General features: G+C 55.1%; 1 pseudogene; it reads left to right on the top strand.

Moving 5' to 3' along the window:
• The first annotated feature begins 725 nt into the window (after positions 1 to 725).
• On the top strand, positions 726 to 19,378 carry LOC144605362 (A disintegrin and metalloproteinase with thrombospondin motifs 4-like; annotated as a pseudogene).
• The last annotated feature ends 294 nt before the right edge of the window (positions 19,379 to 19,672 follow it).

Below are 19,672 nucleotides of genomic sequence, written 5' to 3'. Positions count from 1 at the left end.
TCTCCTCTGGCAGGGAAAACGGGCTGCCTGGGGTGTGGCTGGAGAGAGTTCATTCCCTCTGACAGGGAACTTGTTGCCCGGTGTCCTGACATCGTGAGTGGTGAATGAGAGGTTAATCTCCTCTGACAGGGAACGGGCTGCCTGGAGTGTGGCTGGAGAGAGTTAATTCCCTCTGACAGGGAAAGGACAACTCTATGTCCATACTTAGTGAGCTGTGAGTGAGAGGGTTAATCCCCTCCAATGGGCAACGGGTGCCTGGGTGTGGGTGGCGAGAGGGGGTGGCAGGGTTAATCTCCTCTGACAGGGAACAGGCTGCCCGATGTCCTTACATTGTGAATGGTGAGGGAGAGGGTTAAACCCCTGTGAAGGGGTGTGAGAGGGAAGATGGGCTGAGAGGGTTAATCTCACCGATCAGGAACGGGCTGCCTACAGTGTGGACAGGGAGAGATTTTAACTGATGGGTAACGGGTGCCAGGGATATGGATGAGGATGAGAGGGTTAACCCTCTTCAATGGGAAATGGGTTGCTAGGTGTGGATGGGAAGAGAGTTTACACTGAGAGGGAGCAGGCTGCCTGGGGTGTGGGTGGGGAGAGGGGGTGAGAGGGTTAATCCCCCCTTATGGGGAACGGTCTGCCCGGGATGGGGAGAGGGTTAACACTGGGAGGGACAGGCTGCCAACTTTGGGAGTTCCTGGCAGCAGTCCTAGCTCCCGCCTTCCTCCTAGATGGGACGTGTCATCTGGCGCTTGATCTTGGGCTCGGGACATCCTGTAAACATCCTCCGATTACGGAGCAGGGCTACAGCACCGTGCCAGTCTGTGCCAGGTCGTGTCACGCTGCACAGCCCTAACCTGCCCTCTTCACCCTCGGCACTCCTGCCCACCTCCTGCAGTGGGGAGGTGAGGGTTTTGGGGACGATGTTGGGACGGTCGCTGGGACTGTGGTGCTTGCTGGTGTTGGGGGCGAGGAGGCAGCCGGGAGCACGAGGGCAGCCGAGGATGGTGGTGGGCACGTCGCGGCCGCGGCAGGTGGAGCTGCTGGTGGTGGTGGACGTGGGTCTGGCGTATGCCCTGGGTGGAGAGGTGCGCCCCTACGTGCTGGCACTCCTTGACGCGGCGGATCGGCTGTACCGGCACCCGTCGTTGGGAAGCGCGATAAGGCTGGTGGTCAGCCGGCTGGAGGTGGTGTGGGACCAGGCCAGGGGTCCGCGGGTCGTATCCGATGCCAGTCAGACTCTGCATGCCTTCTGCCGCTGGCAGCAGGAGCGGCGGGCACTGGGAGACTGGGGAGAGGCACCGTACGATGCCGCCCTACTGCTGACAAGAGAGGTAGGGCACACCCACCGGGGCACACTCACTACTCACTAGGGCACACTCACTAGGGCAGACACCGAGGCAAACCCACTGGGCACACCCACCAGGGCACACTCACTACTCACTAGGGCACACTCACTAGGGCAGACACCGAGGCAAACCCACTGGGCACACCCACCGGGGCACACTCAGTGACACACACATAGGGACCCATCACTGGTGCACTCATCAGTGATACACTCATGGGGACCCACTCACTGGCATGGTTACTAAGGCACGCCCTCTGGGGCACACTCATTACCACACTCACGGGGCACTATCACGGGGGAACTGTCACTGGGGCACACTCACTGTGACACACTCACAGGCATACTCACCATGACAAACTCAGGCACACTCATGGTTACACTCACCGTGACACACTTACTGGGGCACAATCATGTGCACACTCATCCATGACAAATGCAAGGGCACACTCATAGGCACAATTCCCATGACACATTCACAGGCAAATTCACCAGGGCACACTCACAGGCACACTCACGGCCACACTCACCATGCCACTCTCACCATAACACACTCAAGGGCACACTCACAGACACACTCACTGGAGCCTGTGTACTGAGGCTACGGCACACACATCATGACACATGCACCGTAGCACACCCATCAGTGCACCCACAAGGGAACACTCACCAGGGCACACTCGATGGGAACACTTTCCTGGGCACACTTACAGGGACACACTCACAGGGCAAACCCACAGGACACACTTGATGGGCACACTCAATGGGTACATTCATCAGGCACACTCACCAGGCTGCCACAGGGCACACTCACAAGAGCACACTCACCAGGGCACACTCGATGGGAACACTTACCAGGGCACACATCCTGAGTCACTCACCAAGTCAGGCCGACTGGAATGCATTTGCTGTACTTGCACATCAATGCTTACACTGTGCATACTCAGACTAGTTGCATACACCTGCCAGGTCACCCTGCTAACACTCACAAAATCACACCTGCAGGGGCACATGCAGTCACATCTGCCAGTGTACACTAGCTGCTCTCAATCCTCTGTACTTAGCATTGCACTAACCTTGTCACAATCTGTGGTCATACTCACCACATCGCATCACTGGGTCACACTCACACCCAGCTGCCAGGATCACTCACGCTCACCACTCTTGCTATGCTCACACTTCCCTGGATCACACAGACGGGACTCACAATCAATGGTGTGACACCGTGCTCACATTCACAGCAAGGCCGCCCAGCTCAGGGTCATTTGTCAGGGTCTCTCACATGGGGTCGAACACACACTCTCTCAATCTCTCCTTCCTTCTCTCTCTATCTCCCTTCTTTTCACAATCTCTCCCTCCTTTCTGTTCTCTGATTCTCTCTCCCAACACTTTCTCCCATTCTTTCCCCTTTCCCTCTTTAATCTCTCAATGCTCTCTCTGCCTCTCTCTCTATCTCTCTCTCTCGCTTCCCCCTCCCTCACTCTCCATCACTCTCACCCTCTATCCTCCTTCCCTCCTTCCCTCTCCACCACTCCCTCTCCACCGCCCTACCTCTCTCCCCCCTCTCTCTCCACCCTCCCTCCCTCTCTCTCCACCACTCCCTCTCCACTGCCCTACCTCTCTCTCCCCCTCTCTCTCCACCCCTCCCTCCCTCTCTCTCCACCCCTCCTTCTCTCTCCACCACTCTCTCCCTTTCTCTCCACCCTTCTTCTGTGCTCCTCCTCCGTCCCCCTCTCCTCTCCTATTTTTGGCAGTAATTGTTCATTGGGTTCTGCCACATTCCTAAGCAAAGGACCTTGAAGCAGCAATAAAAATTCAAGGAGGCTCTGGAACTGCTGACAAACACAATGTGGTCAGACAGAACCAAAGCTTTCTGAGTTGCCTCTCTTCTCCCCTCCCCACCACAATACTGCATCAGTCACCACACACACAAACACTGCGCCATAGTCCAGGACATTGGCCTTCAGAGCGCCTTCCCCATCGCTCATTAAATTGGTAATCCTGCCTGTTTTTTTAAATCCTTTTTTAGCCTTTACAAGGGAGGTTTTTGCATAGTCATAATTCTTTTATCACAGTATTACATTCATCTCTGTACACTGATTGGTGTCTCACAATCCCTCGCTCTCAGGGGGATATCTGAACACTGACTATCTCTATACACTTTCTCCATGCACTGTCTCTGTACACTGACTGTACTTTGCCCATGTACACTGGCTGCACACACTCTCTGTACAGTCGCTGTACACTCTCTCCACACACTCTGTATGCATTCTGCACACTCTACACAGTCTCTGTACATTCTGTACACAGTATCTGTACACTCTCTTTGTATACTCTGTACACAGTCTCTGTACACTCTCTACACAATCTCTCTGTACACTGTCTCTGTACACTGACGATGCATTGCCCTTATATGTCTCTGTGCACTGACTGCACACTCTCTCTGTAGACACTCTCTGCACACTCTAAAAAGTATCTGTTTACTCTGTACATGGTCTCTGTACACTCTATAAAGTCTCTGTATTCTCTGTACACAGTCTCTGTACACTCCAAAAAGTATCTGTATACTCTGTACACGGTCTCTGTACACTCTATAAAGTCTCTGTATACTCTGTACACTCTCTCTGTGCACTCTCTTTGTACACTTTGTACACGTCTCTGTGTATCCCTACACTGACTGTGCTGTCTCTCTACGCACACTGTCTCTGTACACTGTCTCTGAGCACTCTCTCTGTAAACTGACCATACACTGTCTCTGCACTCTTTCTCTGCACTCTCCCTCTGTACACAGTCTGTACAATCTCTAACACCTCGGTGCCATTGACCCCTCAGAACCTCTGTCAGGAAAACTTCTGCGAGTCGCTGGGGCTTGGGCACATTGGGACGGTGTGTGAGGCGGACAGCGGTCAGAACTGTGCCGTGGTCCAGGACATTGGCCTTCAGAGTGCCTTCACCATCGCCCATGAAATTGGTAATCACTTGTGCCTGGTTTTAAGTTCTTTTTTTGCCTTTACAGGGGAGTTTTCTGCATGGTCACAATATTTTTTGCACAATTATCATGGTATTACATTCATCAAAACTGCTGTTCATGCCATTTGTAAACAGCCATCAAATTACAATATATTTAACTCCACGATACAGTCGAGCCCCCGCGGTGACTAACGTTCACAGAAGGCCCCCAGAGTCCCCATCAACACCGTGTGCTCCCTCTCCAGGGACACGCGGGCACCGATGTCAGCCCGGGAGATGGGCAGGCAGTCGGCCTGGGTAGAAACCTCACTGCCCACCCCTGGACCCGACAATGGCCACCTTGGCCAGGCCCAGGACCAAACCGTCAGGGAGACCCCCCCCCCTCACTGACCCACCCCCTCCGTACCGGGTAACCAAAGGGCATGAGAGTGGGGCTGAAATGCAGCCAAAACCAGAGAAGCAGCCCCTTGTGATACTCCCACAGGGGCTGCAACCTCTCACACTCCATGTACACACAGTACACACACTACTCCAGGCCACAGAGTGACAGGCGGCTGGTGTGTCCGTGACCCGACGTACAAACCTATTACACAGCTCGGCTGTGTACAACACTCCCCCACCTTGGGTCCCCGATATAAAGGGAGAGGACTCCCACAGAGAGAAGAGAGAGAGAGAGAGAGAGAGAGAGAGAGAGAGAGAGAGAGAGAGAGAGAGACCTCCACTGGGGACCCTCCCCACTGTGGGACAGTGGAACAGACCGCCGCGGCATGTCCGGACGGGAGACGAGGGTGAGGAAGCGTAGAGCGTGCAGGAGCAGCCCGTACAGCAACGTTTCCCTGCGTCACGGCACGCTGGGTGTCTCGGAGGCGGCTCATGTTGTGTGGGACCGGCTCCCTGGAAAGATCCCAGGCCTTGGGTCTGGCGAGCAATTCCAGCGGAGCGGGGGTAAGCCCGGTCAGAATCGCTCCACGCTCACGAGCTTCTCTGACACCCATCGTGTCAGGGGGAGGACTGGCCTCTCTCACAGCCACAACACCCCCTCCCCCCGAGGAGCAGCGCGCTGGCTGAAAGTGACCAAATTCTGGGCTCTTAATTGCTCGCAGTAAATACTTGGCCAATCTAGTTTTTATAAGGGTTACAAATGACCAGATATGGGACATCCTTGGCGCACTCCCCTTCCACAGTGAAGAGGCCCCAGCCAGGATCCGTTAACCTTTACGAGACTCTCTGAAGTAGCTCACAAAAGCCAGACTTGTGCTACGAAATGCGGCCTTAGTCCAAACGCCTGCAGAGTCCTGAAAAGTTAGTCGTGATCCATCCTGTCAAATACCTTCTCCTGATCAAGGGATAGAAAGGCGACTGAATGACTAACTTTCAGTTAGTCTGAACGAACAACTTCTAGGAAAGGTGGGTCATGGAGCAGATGGATGTTGTATTGGGTGAACCGGCCAGGACAGTGTAGGACCAGCCAGGGTGGATCACCTGGACCAGCATGGAGCCTGTCCATTTGCCATTGGCCGGGGATAAAGAAGAACGTATACTTCATGCTGAGGCGAGACACTGGCCACTAGTCCTTAAAAAGCACAGATCACCAACCTTGGGCAGCAGGACGACAACTACACCGTGCCATGAGAGGGGCAGAGGGGCAGGGGGGTATCTCCGCAGTGACCATGCTCTCCCTCAGGACCCCAAAGACATCTCAGCAGGTTTGAGGAATCTCCCCTGACAGCCCCTCCATCCCTGGGGACTTGCCCCTCCTGAGTGGTGCTGGGCATTGGTCAGCTCCTCCAGTGCCAGGAGACCATTGAGATGTGGGAAACATCTGGGCCGACAGTCGGTAGGCACTTCCAAAAGGCCCCTCAGATCTCCTCGCTGGATGGATCCAAGGAGAACAGCCTTGCAAACGGACCAGGTTAAGGCACTAATCTTGCCCAGATCTGTGGCAGTATCTGCAGGTAACTCCACGAGCTACCAGGAAACATCACCATTTCCCCAGAGAGTAGAAGGGTGAAGCGTGGTCCAAATCATGCCACGACTGGACCCATGACCTCATGTACACACCACAGGACCACACAAGCTGCAAGTCCCTCAGCGGTGCCTTCCTCTCTTGTACAATCGCCACTGGAGTGTGTTCCCACCGTCCGACCCAGGCGATACTCCAAGTTGAGCACCACTCCCACAAGTCAGCCGGTTCAGGTTTCCCAACTCTTGGTTGACCCTCATGCAGTCTCCTGACTATATGAGCCATTCCCACAGTCCACTAAAACCTTCCAAAGTCTCACCACTTTTTAATGCTCTCTGACAACTAACCCTTCTGATTTTATTTAGTACCCCTGTTAGTGTCTGACCTTGCGGTATACTGGGACAGTGTAGAGGGAGCTTCACTCTGTGTCTGATTTTTCCATGTTCTCTCCCTCGATGCAGGACATCTCCTTGGTATGGCTCACGACAACTCTGAGATTTGTGTGCAGATGGGGGCCGTCTCCTCTGGTCATCAGATGATGTCTCCCTTATTGTCCAGAGTCGACTTCATCGCGCCCTGGTCTCTCTGCAGCTTCCACTTATCCCTCGGATTCTTTGCAAGTGGCAGGGGTGAGACTTAGCGCAGATGGGGCAGTGAGGGAGCGCCGCGCTGTGGGAGGGGCAGTGAGGGAGCGCCGCGCTGTGGGAGGGGCCGTGAGGGAGCGCCGCGCTGTGGGAGGGGCGGTGAAGGAGTGGTGCGCTGTGGGGGGGGGCAGTGAGGGAGCGCCGCGCTGTGGGAGGGGCAGTGAGGGAGCGCCGCGCTGTGGGAGGGGCAGTGAGGGAGCGCCGCGCTGTGGGAGGGGCAGTGAGGGAGCGCCGCGCTGTGGGAGGGGCGGTGAAGGAGTGGTGCGCTGTGGGAGGGGCGGTGAAGGAGTGGCGCACTGTGGGAGGGGCGGTGAGGGAGTGACGCACTGTGGGAGGGGCGGTGAGGGAGTGGTGCGCTGTGGGAGGGGCGGTGAGGGAGTGGTGCGCTGTGGGGGGGGGTGGCAGTGAGGGAGCGCCGCGCTGTGGGAGGGGCGGTGAGGGAGTGGTGCGCTGTGGGAGGGGCGGTGAAGGAGTGGCGCACTGTGGGAGGGGCCGTGAGGGAGTGGTGCGCTGTGGGAGGGGCGGTGAAGGAGTGGCACGCTGTGGGAGGGGTGGTGAGGGAGCGCCGCACTGTGGGAGGGGCGGTGAAGGAGTGGCGCACTGTGGGAGGGGCGGTGAGGGAGTGGTGCGCTGTGGGAGGGGCGGTGAGGGAGCGCCACGCTGTGGGAGGGGCGGTGAGGGAGTGGTGCGCTGTGGGAGGGGCGGTGAAGGAGTGGTGCGCTGTGGGAGGGGCGGTGAGGGAGTGGTGCGCTGTGGGAGGGGCGGTGAGGGAGCGCCGCGCTGTGGGAGGGGCGGTGAAGGAGTGGCGCGCTGTGGGAGGGGCGGTGAAGGAGTGGCGCGCTGTGGGAGGGGCGGTGAAGGAGTGGCGCGCTGTGGGAGGGGTGGTGAGGGAGTGATGTGCTGTGGGAGGGGCGGTGAGGGAGTGGTGCGCTGTGGGAGGGGCGGTGAAGGAGTGGTGCGCTGTGGGAGGGGCGGTGAGGGAGTGGTGCGCTGTGGGAGGGGCGGTGAGGGAGCGCCGCGCTGTGGGAGGGGCGGTGAGGGAGCGCCACGCTGTGGGAGGGGCAGTGAGGGAGTGGTGCGCTGTGGGAGGGGCGGTGAAGGAGTGGTGCGCTGTGGGAGGGGCGGTGAGGGAGTGGTGCGCTGTGGGAGGGGCGGTGAGGGAGCGCCACGCTGTGGGAGGGGGCAGTGAGGGATCGTCGCACATTGGGTGGGGCAGTGCACTGTGGGAGGGGTGGTGAGGTAGCGAACATGGTGGGAGGGGCTGTGAGGGAGCGGCGCACAGAGGGAGGGGCTGTGAGGGAGCGGCGCACAGTGGGAGGGGCTGTGAGGGAGCGGTGAGGTTCATATTAGGCTCGATGCTAAAGTGCAAGGCTGGCAGGATTAAGGAGCTCTGGTTCGTGAAGAATATTGAGGCCCTGGTCACTATAAAGGAGGCATTTGTCTTGGCCGCTGAAGTCAAGCGAGGAGTAGAAGGGGTATAGGAGTACACAAGATGCAAATGAGGAGGGAAAACAAGGTCATAAAATAGATGAGATTAGTTTATTGTCCTTTACAAGAGCGTGCAATGAAATTCCTTGCTCACCTGAAGCTAACAGGGTAAACAGTTGACAGCAGATGCTACTCATAGCCTTCTTTATGCAATGCTTCATGAAGGTAGACTGGATAGATAGAAGCAAGGGCTGTGTTCACCGCTCCCTACAGCTTCAAGGTCAAGGTCGGTATGGATATGATTCATAGTGTTGAACTCAATAGTGTGGTCAATAGCATCCTGGCAGGGGTTCTTCCTGACAAGGTAATCCATAATGTCCTTTACAAGAGCGTGTAAAGAGCGTCCTTTACAAGGTCTTTGGCATCCTACAAAGACCTATGTTTCCTGTCTCTGTAAATCTATTCTTCCTGTCGCAGATAAGTTAAAGGAGAATCCAGAGATTCTACAAGCATATTAAAAGGAAAAGAGTAATTCAGGGGAGACTAAGGATCGTTAAAAATCAGAGATCCGTTAAAAATGACAGAGTGTTGTAGATGTAGCCCAGTCCATCACACAGACCAGACTGTTCACCACTGACTCCATGTACACTTCACGCTGCCCTGGAAAAGCAGCCATCAGAATCAAAGACTTGTCCCACTTTGACGTTTCCTTCTTCTCCTTGATCCCGTTCGGCAGAAGGTACAGAAGATTGAAACGTGCGCCATCAGTCTCAGAAACAATTTGTTCTCTCTGTTATCAGGCTTCTGAACAGTCCTTCCACATGCTAGGGTACTGTCCGATTCACCTCTGCTCCATTGCGGACATTGGACTTTGTTTGTGGAACTGGTGTGCTACAATGCTATACTTTGCACTCTGCACTTTGAGCTTCCACCATCGCTCTATTTATTGTACTTGAGCTTGACTTGATTGTATTTATTGATGGTATTGTCTAATCTGATTGGATAGCATGCAAAACAAATCTTTTCACCTGTATCTCGGTACACTTAATAATGAACGTAAACCTATGTGTGGAGCCACAGGAGATGTGGAAGGTGATAGATTACTATTGATTGTTGGTATTTACTGTGGAGAAAGACGTGCATGCTGAGGAAATCGGGGAAGGTAATAGTGAAATCTTGAAGAGAGTCCACGTTGTAGAGGAGGAGGTGTTGGAGATCCTAAACACGTCTTAAACACATTAAGGTAGTTACAATAACAGAGGGAGGTGCCCCCCTCCTTGGAACCTGAGCAGATGTGTTCTAGGATGTCTTTCTGGAACCTAGGGAGGCCATTGCATGGCCCCTGGCAAAGATATCTGGGTCAACGATAACCATGGATGAGGTACCAGAAGACTTGAGGCTGACGAATGTGCCTCTTTTCAAGAATGGCTGCGTGGAAAAGCCTGGGACCACAGGCCAACAAGCCTAACCCTGCGGAACTCCACTGGTCACGAATCTCCCGCCAGGACACCTCCCTCCCACTACTACCCTCTGTCCTCCATGGCTAAGCCAGTTCTGCAGCCAAACTACTACATCACTGTGAGTCCCATGCATCTTAAACTTCTGGATCAGCCTATCATGAAGGACTTTACGAAGTGCCTTACTAATATCCACAGCATCCACTGCCCTACCTTCATCAATCGCCTTTGTAATTTCATCAAAATCTAAATCATGACCTGCCAGACAAAGCCAGAGTATTCAGCCCAATAGGAGGCATAGATGGGGTAGACAGTCAGAAGCCTTTTTCCAGGATAGAAAAGTCAAATACTAGAGGGCATAGCTTTAATGTATGAGTGAAAAAAAATTAAAGGAGATGTGTGGGACAAGCTCCAGGTGGTGAATGCCTGGAACCTGCTGATTGGGGCAGTGGTTGAGGCAGATATGATCGTGGCATTTATGAGACTCTTGGCTAGACATATGTATATGCAGGGAATGGATTGATAGATCGAGCTCTTAAGGATAGCGGAGTCAGGAGGTACGGGGAGAAGGCAGGAACGGGGTACTGATTGAGAATGGTCAGCCATGATCACATTGAATGGCGGTGCTGGCTCGAAGGGCCGAATGGCCTCCTCCTGCACCTATTGTCTATTGTCCATTGTCTATTGATATGGATTGTGTGCAGACATGTAAGATTCGGTCTTGGTATCATGTTTGATACAAACATTGTGGACTGAAGAGCCTGCTCCTGTGGTGTTCTATGTTCTATGCAATAGGTAGAGCGAAAAGAAAGATACAGTGTGCACAATGTAAAGTCCAAAATCTGCAATTATGGAGGCTAGAGAATGGGTACTGTGCCCTAGCTTATGGAAGGATTGTTCAGAAGACAGATAACAGAGAGGAAGAAGCTGTCTGCAGTGTGCGTTCTGTCAAGCTTATGTATCTCCTGCCTGATGGGTGTGGGGATATGAAGGAATAACTGGGGTGGGAAAGGTCTTTGATTATGTTGGCTGCTTTCCCAAGGCAGTATGAAGTGTAGAATGTCAATAGTGGGGAGTCTGGTCTTTGTTATAGACGGAGCAGGTGGCAGAGTGGCGCGGTAGAGTTGCTGCCTTACAGGGCCAGAGACCCAGGTACGATCCTGACTATAGGCGCTGTCTGTACGGAGTTTGGATATTGTCCCCATGACCGCGTGGGATTTCTCCGGGTACTCAGATTTCTTCCCACATTCCAAAGACGTACAAGATTGTAGGTTAATTGGGCTGTGGAAAAAATTGTAAATTGTCCCTAGTGTGTTTAGGATAGTGCGGGGATGGCTGGTTGGCACGGTCCCAGTTGGCCAATGAGCCTGTTTCTGTGCTGCATCTATAAACTAAACTAAACTATATCTACAACTCTGCAATGTCTTGCGGTATTGAGCAGAAACCAATGGTTCCCAAACCACGCTACAATGCAACCCGACAGTATGCTTTCTATGTGTAAGGAGGAACTGCAGATGCTGGTTTAAACCAAAGGTAGACACAAAAAGCTGCAGTAACTCAGCGAGACAGGCAGCATCTCTGGAGAAAAGGAATGTGTCGAGACCCTTCCTTAGATGTGTCTGCGGAAGTTTGTAAAAATCATACCACATTTCCTCAGTGTCCTGAGTTGGTAGAGACTTGCCAAAATCCAACATCCCACACTTGCCAATTGGACAGTAAATTAACTGATGGAAGGAATCATAGAGTGGCAGTGGAGGGTTGTTATTCAGATTGGTGACCTATCTCCAGTGGAGTTCCTCAGGGATCGGCGCTGGTTTCCTGTTGTGTGTCATTTATATTAACAATGTGGATGACAATATTGTTAACATGGGTTGCAAGTTTGAGGACGACACAAAAACTGGTGGTATCGTGGAGTGTGCGGTAGGCTGTGTGAGATTGCAACAGAATTTTGATGAACTGGGGACGTGGCCGAGGAATGGCAGGTGGAATTGAACGCAGAGAGGTAATGCTGCATTTTGGTAAGTTAAACTAGGGGGAGTCACACAGTAAATGTAGAACACAGAGATATCAGTGTACAGATGCTCATTTCCTGAAGGGAGGACACTGGATACACAGGGTGGAGCAGGAGTTTGACATGCTTGCCTTTAAAGGCCAGGGCATTGGGTACAGGAGTTAAAAGGTGTTGGCGGCCTCACACTTATTACGTGCACTTATGGTTACATTGTTATGGGAAGGATGTCATCAAGCTGGAAAAGTGCAGGAAAGATCCATGGTGAGCATATTATAAGGAAAAGCTGGACAGGCTGAGATTGTTTTCGTTGGCATGAAGGAGATCGAGGGGTGACTTTATAGAGGCAGAATCATGAGGTGTAGGGATAATGAGGTGAGGTGTAGGGATAATATGGATGTTCATGTTCATTCCTGAGATGATGCAGTAGAAAACAACGGTGAGATGGAAATTTCTCTCCACCTCTCTTCCCTGCCCTCCTCCTCCCCCTCTCTCCATTTTTCCAACACTCTCTGTCCCCGCCAGCTCATGCTTTCCGCTTTCCCCCGCACAGGTGACTGCCTCTTGAACGAACCGTCCGTCTCTTTGGCCGAATCTGTCCCCCTGGCCGGCACGAACTATGACCGAGATTTCCAGTGCCGGCTGTCCTTCGGCCCAGGGTTCCGGGCGCATCCGGGCCTGGACCCGTGCCCGGTGCTGTGGTGCTTGGCTCGGCACCAGGGAGAGTGGCAGCACCTCAGCAAGCAGCTGCCCGCCGCCGACGGGACGCCGTGCGGGGTAGGAGCCGTCTGCCTCCGCGGCAAGTGTGCCGCCAACTGGAAACAACTGGTACGTTCCCAGGGTTGGGGGGGGGATCCCCTGTTTACATCGGGACAACAGTGTAGACGGAGCATCACCTTGTTTCTGACCCTGGTGACGGTTGCTGTTTTCCAGACTCCGGTAGACGGAAGCTGGGGTTCCTGGGGCCCGTGGAGAACCTGCTCTCGTTCATGTGGGGGTGGGGTCCAGTACTCTCGGCGCCGCTGTGACAATCCCACTCCCATCAACTTCGGCCACTTCTGCCTGGGGAGGTGGGAGAGGTTCCAATCGTGCAACCTGGAGTCGTGCCCGGGAGACAACGGTAGGTTCACGGTCACAAGCAGCCCTCTTAGCATGTCCGCCGCCACTGCCGTCTCTCACTGCCCGCCTCTCCTCTGATCCTCAGGTACTAAAGGGTCCCAGTACTCTGCTGCGACTTCCTCATACTAGCTCTTTTTCCAGATAAACCATGGTCATCGAGTCATGGAGCAATGTAACGCACCCGCCAGCCCACTGAGCCCAAACTCACAACCCTGATGTACACTTATGCCACATCAATCCTATTTTTATTCTCCCAATCCCCCCACCCCCCTCCGGATTCCCCTCCTCAGCCCCATCCCCCTCATCCACATATTAGGGCATTTCACAACAGCCAATTAACCCACACATTGTTGGGATGTCGGAGGAAACTGGAGCACCCAGGGGGATCCGACGTGGTCACAGGCAGAAGGTGCAAACTCCACCAGCCCAGGTCAGGATTGATCCTGGGTCACTGAGCCTTGTCATCTGCCTGAGAGTCTGAAGATTGCCTTAAAGTGCAACCGCCCATCGACTTCCCACTTCACGGAGAAGTTGCGTGGCAATGCGTGCACCCCCTGCTCCTGCTTTGATGCCCCTCACCGTCTGACCACTCCATTGAACTCTGTGGATCAAATCGCATCTGCCCCTCCTGGGCCCAGTCCTCTGTCCCCTCCATGAGCACTAGTGGTCCCTGCGGTCTGAGGGTGGGATGTGTCTGACGGGAAGTCCGCCGTGTGCCGACAGGTGGGAGTTTCCGACAGGAGCAGTGCGCGGCGAGGAACGGCCCATCTGAGGACGGGACGATACAGGAGTGGGATCCGTACTTCCATGGCATCCGCTGGCCAGACCTCTGCAAACTCAACTGCCTGCTGAAGGGCACCGACCTGGTCACAATCTTCTCCACCAAGGTTCGTGCGTCTCCCCTCCCGACCCACCTCACCTCGTCCCCACACCGCCTGTGTGCTCCTACACCTCCTGTTCCCCGCAAGGCCGGCCGCCCACGAGGGACTCACCCCAACCCCCACCTCTTACACCCTGCCCTTGACCGGGCCAACACAGGCTCAATGCATACTGTTGGATTGCATCACGGCTTGGTTTGGGAACAGCTTTGCCCAAGACCGCAAGAGATTGCAAAGAGTTGTTGATGTAGCCCCGTCCATAAAACAGAACAGAGTTTCCACCATTGACTCCGTCTACACTTTACACTGCTTCCGGAAAGCAGCCAACATAATCAAAGACATCTTACTCCAGTCATTCCTGTGGTATCCTCTCCCTGCGGTACGTGCAGGCCCAAGAACACCTTCTTCCCCTCTGTTATCGGGCTTCGCAACTGTCCTTCCCTAAGCCAGGGTCCTCTCTCATCCACCTCTACCCCATCGAAGACATTGGACTTTGTGTATCGAGCTAATGCTGGGAACTACATTCTCCACTCTGTATCTTCACCTTTGCTCTACTTATTATACTTTGTCTTAGTTACATTTATCGACAGCATTACATGATTTGATTGGCGAGCAAAACAAGGCTTTTCATTGTACATCGGCATGACAGTAATAAATCTAAACCTATGTGGACCAACACGGGGTCAGCACAAGGTCAACATTGGCTCAGTGTCACATCAATGCAGGGTCAAGTTAGGGTCAACCACATTGAAGCTATGGCCAAGAACGCGCACCAATACTTCCTCTAAAGTTGAAGAAACGTTGGCAGGTGTCCAATGATTCTTAACATCCACAGATGTACCGTTGAAGAAGGGTCTCGACCCGAAACGTCACCCATTCCTTCTCTCCTGAGATGCTGCCTGACCTGCTGAGTTACTCCAGCACTTTGTAAATAAATACCTTCGATTTGTACCAGCATCTGCAGTTATTTTCTTACACTATTGGGATCCATCATCACTTAGTTTTGGAGGTAGTTCTGCCCAAGCCCGTAAGACATTACACAGAGTTGTGAATGTACCCCAATTCATCAGAAATTTGACTCCAAACTCTTCCACCCCACCCCTACCATTAACTCTATTTATATTTCACGCAGCCGATATAATTAAGGACCATTTTACTCCTTTGCCGTTCCCTCCTCTCTCCTTTCCTGCAGGGAGGAAGATACAAAAGATTGAAAGCATTTACCACCAGACTCCGGGACAGCTTCTTCCACGCTGTTATTAGGTTACTGAACGGCGTTCCCCTAAACCAGGGCGCAGTGCCGATCTTCCAACCTCCCTCATTGCGAACCTTTCACTTTTAAAACTCTGCACTTCCTCCCTAGCTATAACACTCTAACGCTGTAACACTATATTCTACACTCTGGTATTTTTCTCCTTGCACTACCTTTTGTACATGTGTACAGATTGATTACACTCATGCTTTGAATGGAAAGCGTGCAAACAAATCTTTTCACTGAATCCTGGTATAAGTGACAGTAATAAACCAATACCAAATGTAGGGTCAAGGCAAGGTCAATGCGGCGTCAACATGGGGTCAATACAAGTCAACATGGGGTCAATATAAGTCAACACAGGGCAACGCGGCGTCAACATGGGGCCAATACAAGTCAACACAGGGCAGTGCGGCGTCAACATGGGGTCAATACAAGTCAACATGGGGTCAATACAAGTCAACATGGGGTCAATACAAGTCAGCACAGGACAGTGCGGCGTCAACATGGGGTCAATACAAGTCAACATGGGGTCAATACAAGTCAACACAGGACAGTGCGGCGTCAATGCTGATCCACATTGAGTCAATGACGTCGATGCATGATCAATGTAGAGTCAACACGCGGTCAACACACACTCAATATGGTGTCAAAACCAGGTCCATGCACGATCAGATCAATCTGAAGAAGGGTCTCGACCCGAAACGTCACCCATTCCTTCTCTCCAGAGATGCTGAGTTACTCCAGCATTTTGATCAACTCTGGGTCAGGCTTTTGGAGCTCATTCTCTGCCCCCTGCTGACCCTCGGGTGACCCAGATGGCTGATATCTCAACCCTTGGCCCTGAACGACCCCAATCCCTCAGCTCTAAAGTCGACCTCTACACCGTGCTGAACTTGACCGCCGCTGAGTGATCATAACTGGTGTGTGTGCTGACGTCTCACCTCCAAATGGCCGTCATGGATGACCTCTTCGCTCTTTGGCCCCAGTGTCTGACTTCTCCCATCTGGGCGACCTCTCCTCTCTGAGTGACCCATTGACTGACCTCCTCTCTCTGGGCGACCCTTTAGCTGACCTCTGGCCCCTCTCTCTCCCCCCCCCTCCCACAAACACACAGGTGAGGGACGGTACACGCTGCTACCCGCACAGTGACGCGGTGTGTGTGAGGAGCCAGTGTGTGAGGACGGGCTGTGAGGGGGTGATCGGCTCCAGGAAGCGCTACAGCCGATGTGGAGTGTGTGGGGGCTCGGACACCGACTGCGAGAGGGTGATCAACCACTTCCGCGGCAAAGTGTGAGTGAAAGCAGCCAGCCTTCCTCGTCCTCCAAACCCTGACCTCTGCCCAAACCTGCCGCTGATCTCTGAATCCATGCCTCGCTCTGAACCCTGGCCTTCCCCTCTTTCCCTTGCCCCTGATCCACCAATCGTGCCCCTTGACCTCCAAACTCTAATCATCAACCTCCTGAACTGACCCCTGACTGTCACACTCTGGCCCCGACTTACAACCCTGCTTTTCGACCTCCAAACGGTTCCTGTGTCCCCTGAAACCACTCCTCAACCTTCCAACCCGCCCGTTGGCCTGATCCTCAGCCTTCAAAACCTCCCTCCCAACCTCTGACCATTGCCCATCAAACTCTGACCTATGCTTCTTAAATTACTGAACCTCTGCAGACACTTCAAACGTTGACCTCGGCTGCCTTTGATTCCCAGCTGACGACCCATTTCTGCTAACCCTTGACCTGTCCCTTTCAAACCTGTGACTCTCCTGTACTGTGACCCTGCAAAATACGAGTGTTGATCCCTCACACCCCTCTCTATGTCCCCACTCACTCTTGACTCTTAAACCCATGGACAGGACAACCTTTGACCGTTCAACTGTAAACCTCCAACCCTGACATTTAACCTTGATCTGACCTCCACGATGGCCGGGCTTCCCTTCCACCCTTAACGGACATGACTGTGGCTCCTGCACCCTCCCCCTTGACCTCCGATGCTGAGTGCCGGTGGCTGCAGCCCCTGACCCCTCTGTTTGCCCCACAGGGTGAACTACAGCAAGGTGGGGTAAGGGTGGGGGAGCGGGGTGGTGGGGAAGTGAGAGTGCGGCCGGAGCAGCCCCTGGTCTCTGTATCTGCCTCACAGTGTGAATAAGATTGAGGTGAGGGTGGGGGTGGGAGGTGGGGATGGGGGTGGGTGTGTGGGGGTGGGGGTTGGGTGTGTGGGGGTGGGGTTGGGTGTGTGAGGGTGGGGGTGGCAGTTGGGTGTATGAGGGTGGGGGTGGGGGTTGGGTGTGTGGGGGTGGGGGTGGGGGTTGGGTGTGTGAGGGTGGGGGTTGGATGTGTGAGGGTGGGGGTTGGGTGTATGAGGGTGGGGGTTGGGTGTGTGGGGGTGGGGTTGGGTGTGTGAGGGTGGGGGTGGCGGTTGGGTGTGTGAGGGTGGGGGTTGGGTGTATGTGGGTGGGGGTGGGGGTTGGGTGTGTGAGGGTGGGGTGGATCTGGGAGGAAGATGTGTTGGCGAGGTGTAAAGGTGGGGGTGGTGGGTGTGGTTGTGCAGTACTGCAGCCCCTGACCCTTCCATCTGCCCCACAGGGGTGGTAGTGGGGATGAGAGGGTGTGGGTGAGGGGGGGGGGTGAGGGTGTGGGTGGGAGTGTGATGGTGCTGCCCCTGACCCGTCTATCCGCCCCACAGGGGGAAGTACACGGTGGGGTGGGGCTGGGGGAGGGAGGTGTGCGAGGTGGGGGTGGGGATGTGGAGGTGGGGGTTGACGAGATGGGTGTGTGGAAGTGTGGTGGGGGCAAGGTTGTGGTGAGGGTGGAGATTTGTAGTGGGTGCTACCCCTGACCCGTCTAGCTGCCCCACAGGGGGAACTACACAGAGGTGGGGTGGGACAGGAGGGGGTGGGACTGGATGGGGTGGGACTGGAGGATGTAGGAGCGCAGTGGGGATTGATGAGGTGGGGGTGTGGGAGTGTGCTGGGGTTGAGGGTGCAGTTATGGGTGCAGTCCCTGACCTGTCCATCTGCCCCACAGGGGGAACTACACAGAGGTGGTGGTGATCCCGCGGAGGGCAGCCGGGCTGAAGGTGCAGCAGTTGCTCCGGAGAGGGCAGTCCCGGCTCTCTGCCTACCTGGCCGTGCGGCGGGAGGACGGCAGCTACGCGGTGAACGGGGGGGAGCGGGTCACCGTCTTCCCCAGCCTGATCCAGGCGGGGGGAGTGTCGCTGCAGTACACGGGCTGGGGACCCCGCCGCGACCGGCTGGAGGCCCTGACCCACCGGCCCCTCACCCACGCCATCCACCTGCATGTTTACCGTCCCCGGGGCCGAGGGGTGGTCCGCCTCACCTACTCATATTACCGGCTGAGGCAGGGGGCGAAGCCGACGGGGGCGCCAGGACCTGACCCTGGCGTGCCCGGCCCCTACCCTACCCTGGTGCCCAGCCCCAACCCTACCCTGGTGCCCAACCCCAACCCTGCCCTGGTGCCCGGCCCCAACCCTACCCTGGTGCCCAGCGTCAACCCTGCCCTGGTGCCCGGCCCCAACCCTGCACTGGTGACCAGCCCCAACCCTGCCCTGGTGCCCGGCCCCAACCCTACCCTGGTGCCCAGCGTCAACCCTGCACTGGTGCCCGGCCCCAACCCTGCACTGGTGACCAGCCCCAACCCTGCACTGGTGCCCGGCCCCAATCCTGCCCTGGTACCCGGCCCCAACCCTGCACTGGTGCCCGGCCCCAACCCTGCACTGGTGCCCGGCCCCAACCCTGCCCTGGTGCCCGGCCCCAACCCTGCCCTGGTGCCCAACCCTGCACTGGTGCCCGGCATAGACCCCACTCATGTGGCAACACCACTCCCAACCCCAATCCCTACACTGGACCCCACTCTAGTCTCGAGCCCTGCCCCCAGTCAGGACCATGGTGGTGTCTCCAGCCCGGACCCCACTCTTGTACCAACACCGGCCCCCACCCCAATCGCCACTCTAGCCCCAACTGCAGACCCGAGTCCTGTCCCCAGCCGAGGCACCAGCCCGGAGCACACCTCGCCACTTCCCCCTGCCCCCACCCCTGGCGGGGCCCTGGCCACTACCCTGGTATGCTGGTGGACAGGACCCTGGCAGCTCTGCTCAGTGTCATGTGGAGTGGGCTGGGTGGCGAGGAGGGTGCGTTGCGTGGACGGAGCAGGGAAGCCCGCTCAGGGGTGCATCCCAGAGCAGCAGCCACTCGGTATGGCTCTGTGTGTGAGAGGGGCTTGTCAGGAGATAGGGAGGCTTCGACCCAAGGTGAAGCTCACTCCATACCGTCCCATCACACACTCCAGGAGCAAGGGTTAGGTACAGGGAACGCTCCCTCCTTCACGCACTCTCAGGGCACGGGTCAGACACAGAGTGAAGCTCCCTTCACACTGTCCCGTCACACACTCCCAGGTCACAGATTCGACACAGGGTGAAGCTCCGTATACACTGTCCCAGCAACTAAATTAGACATGGGATGAAGCTCCCTCTGCACTGTCCCATCACCCACTCCCAGGTCACGGGTCAGACACGGTGATTATAGACTGTCTGAGATAGCTCACAATTTGTCTGTCTAAATCTATTTATACCCCCTGCTGACATTTCCATAATTTG

The sequence above is a fragment of the Rhinoraja longicauda genome, chromosome 24 (genome assembly GCF_053455715.1).
Source record: "Rhinoraja longicauda isolate Sanriku21f chromosome 24, sRhiLon1.1, whole genome shotgun sequence".
Classification (NCBI taxonomy): domain Eukaryota; kingdom Metazoa; phylum Chordata; class Chondrichthyes; order Rajiformes; family Arhynchobatidae; genus Rhinoraja; species Rhinoraja longicauda.
The sequence above is the reverse complement of the archived record's forward strand: the minus strand, read 5'-3'. Positions and strand labels throughout refer to the sequence as shown.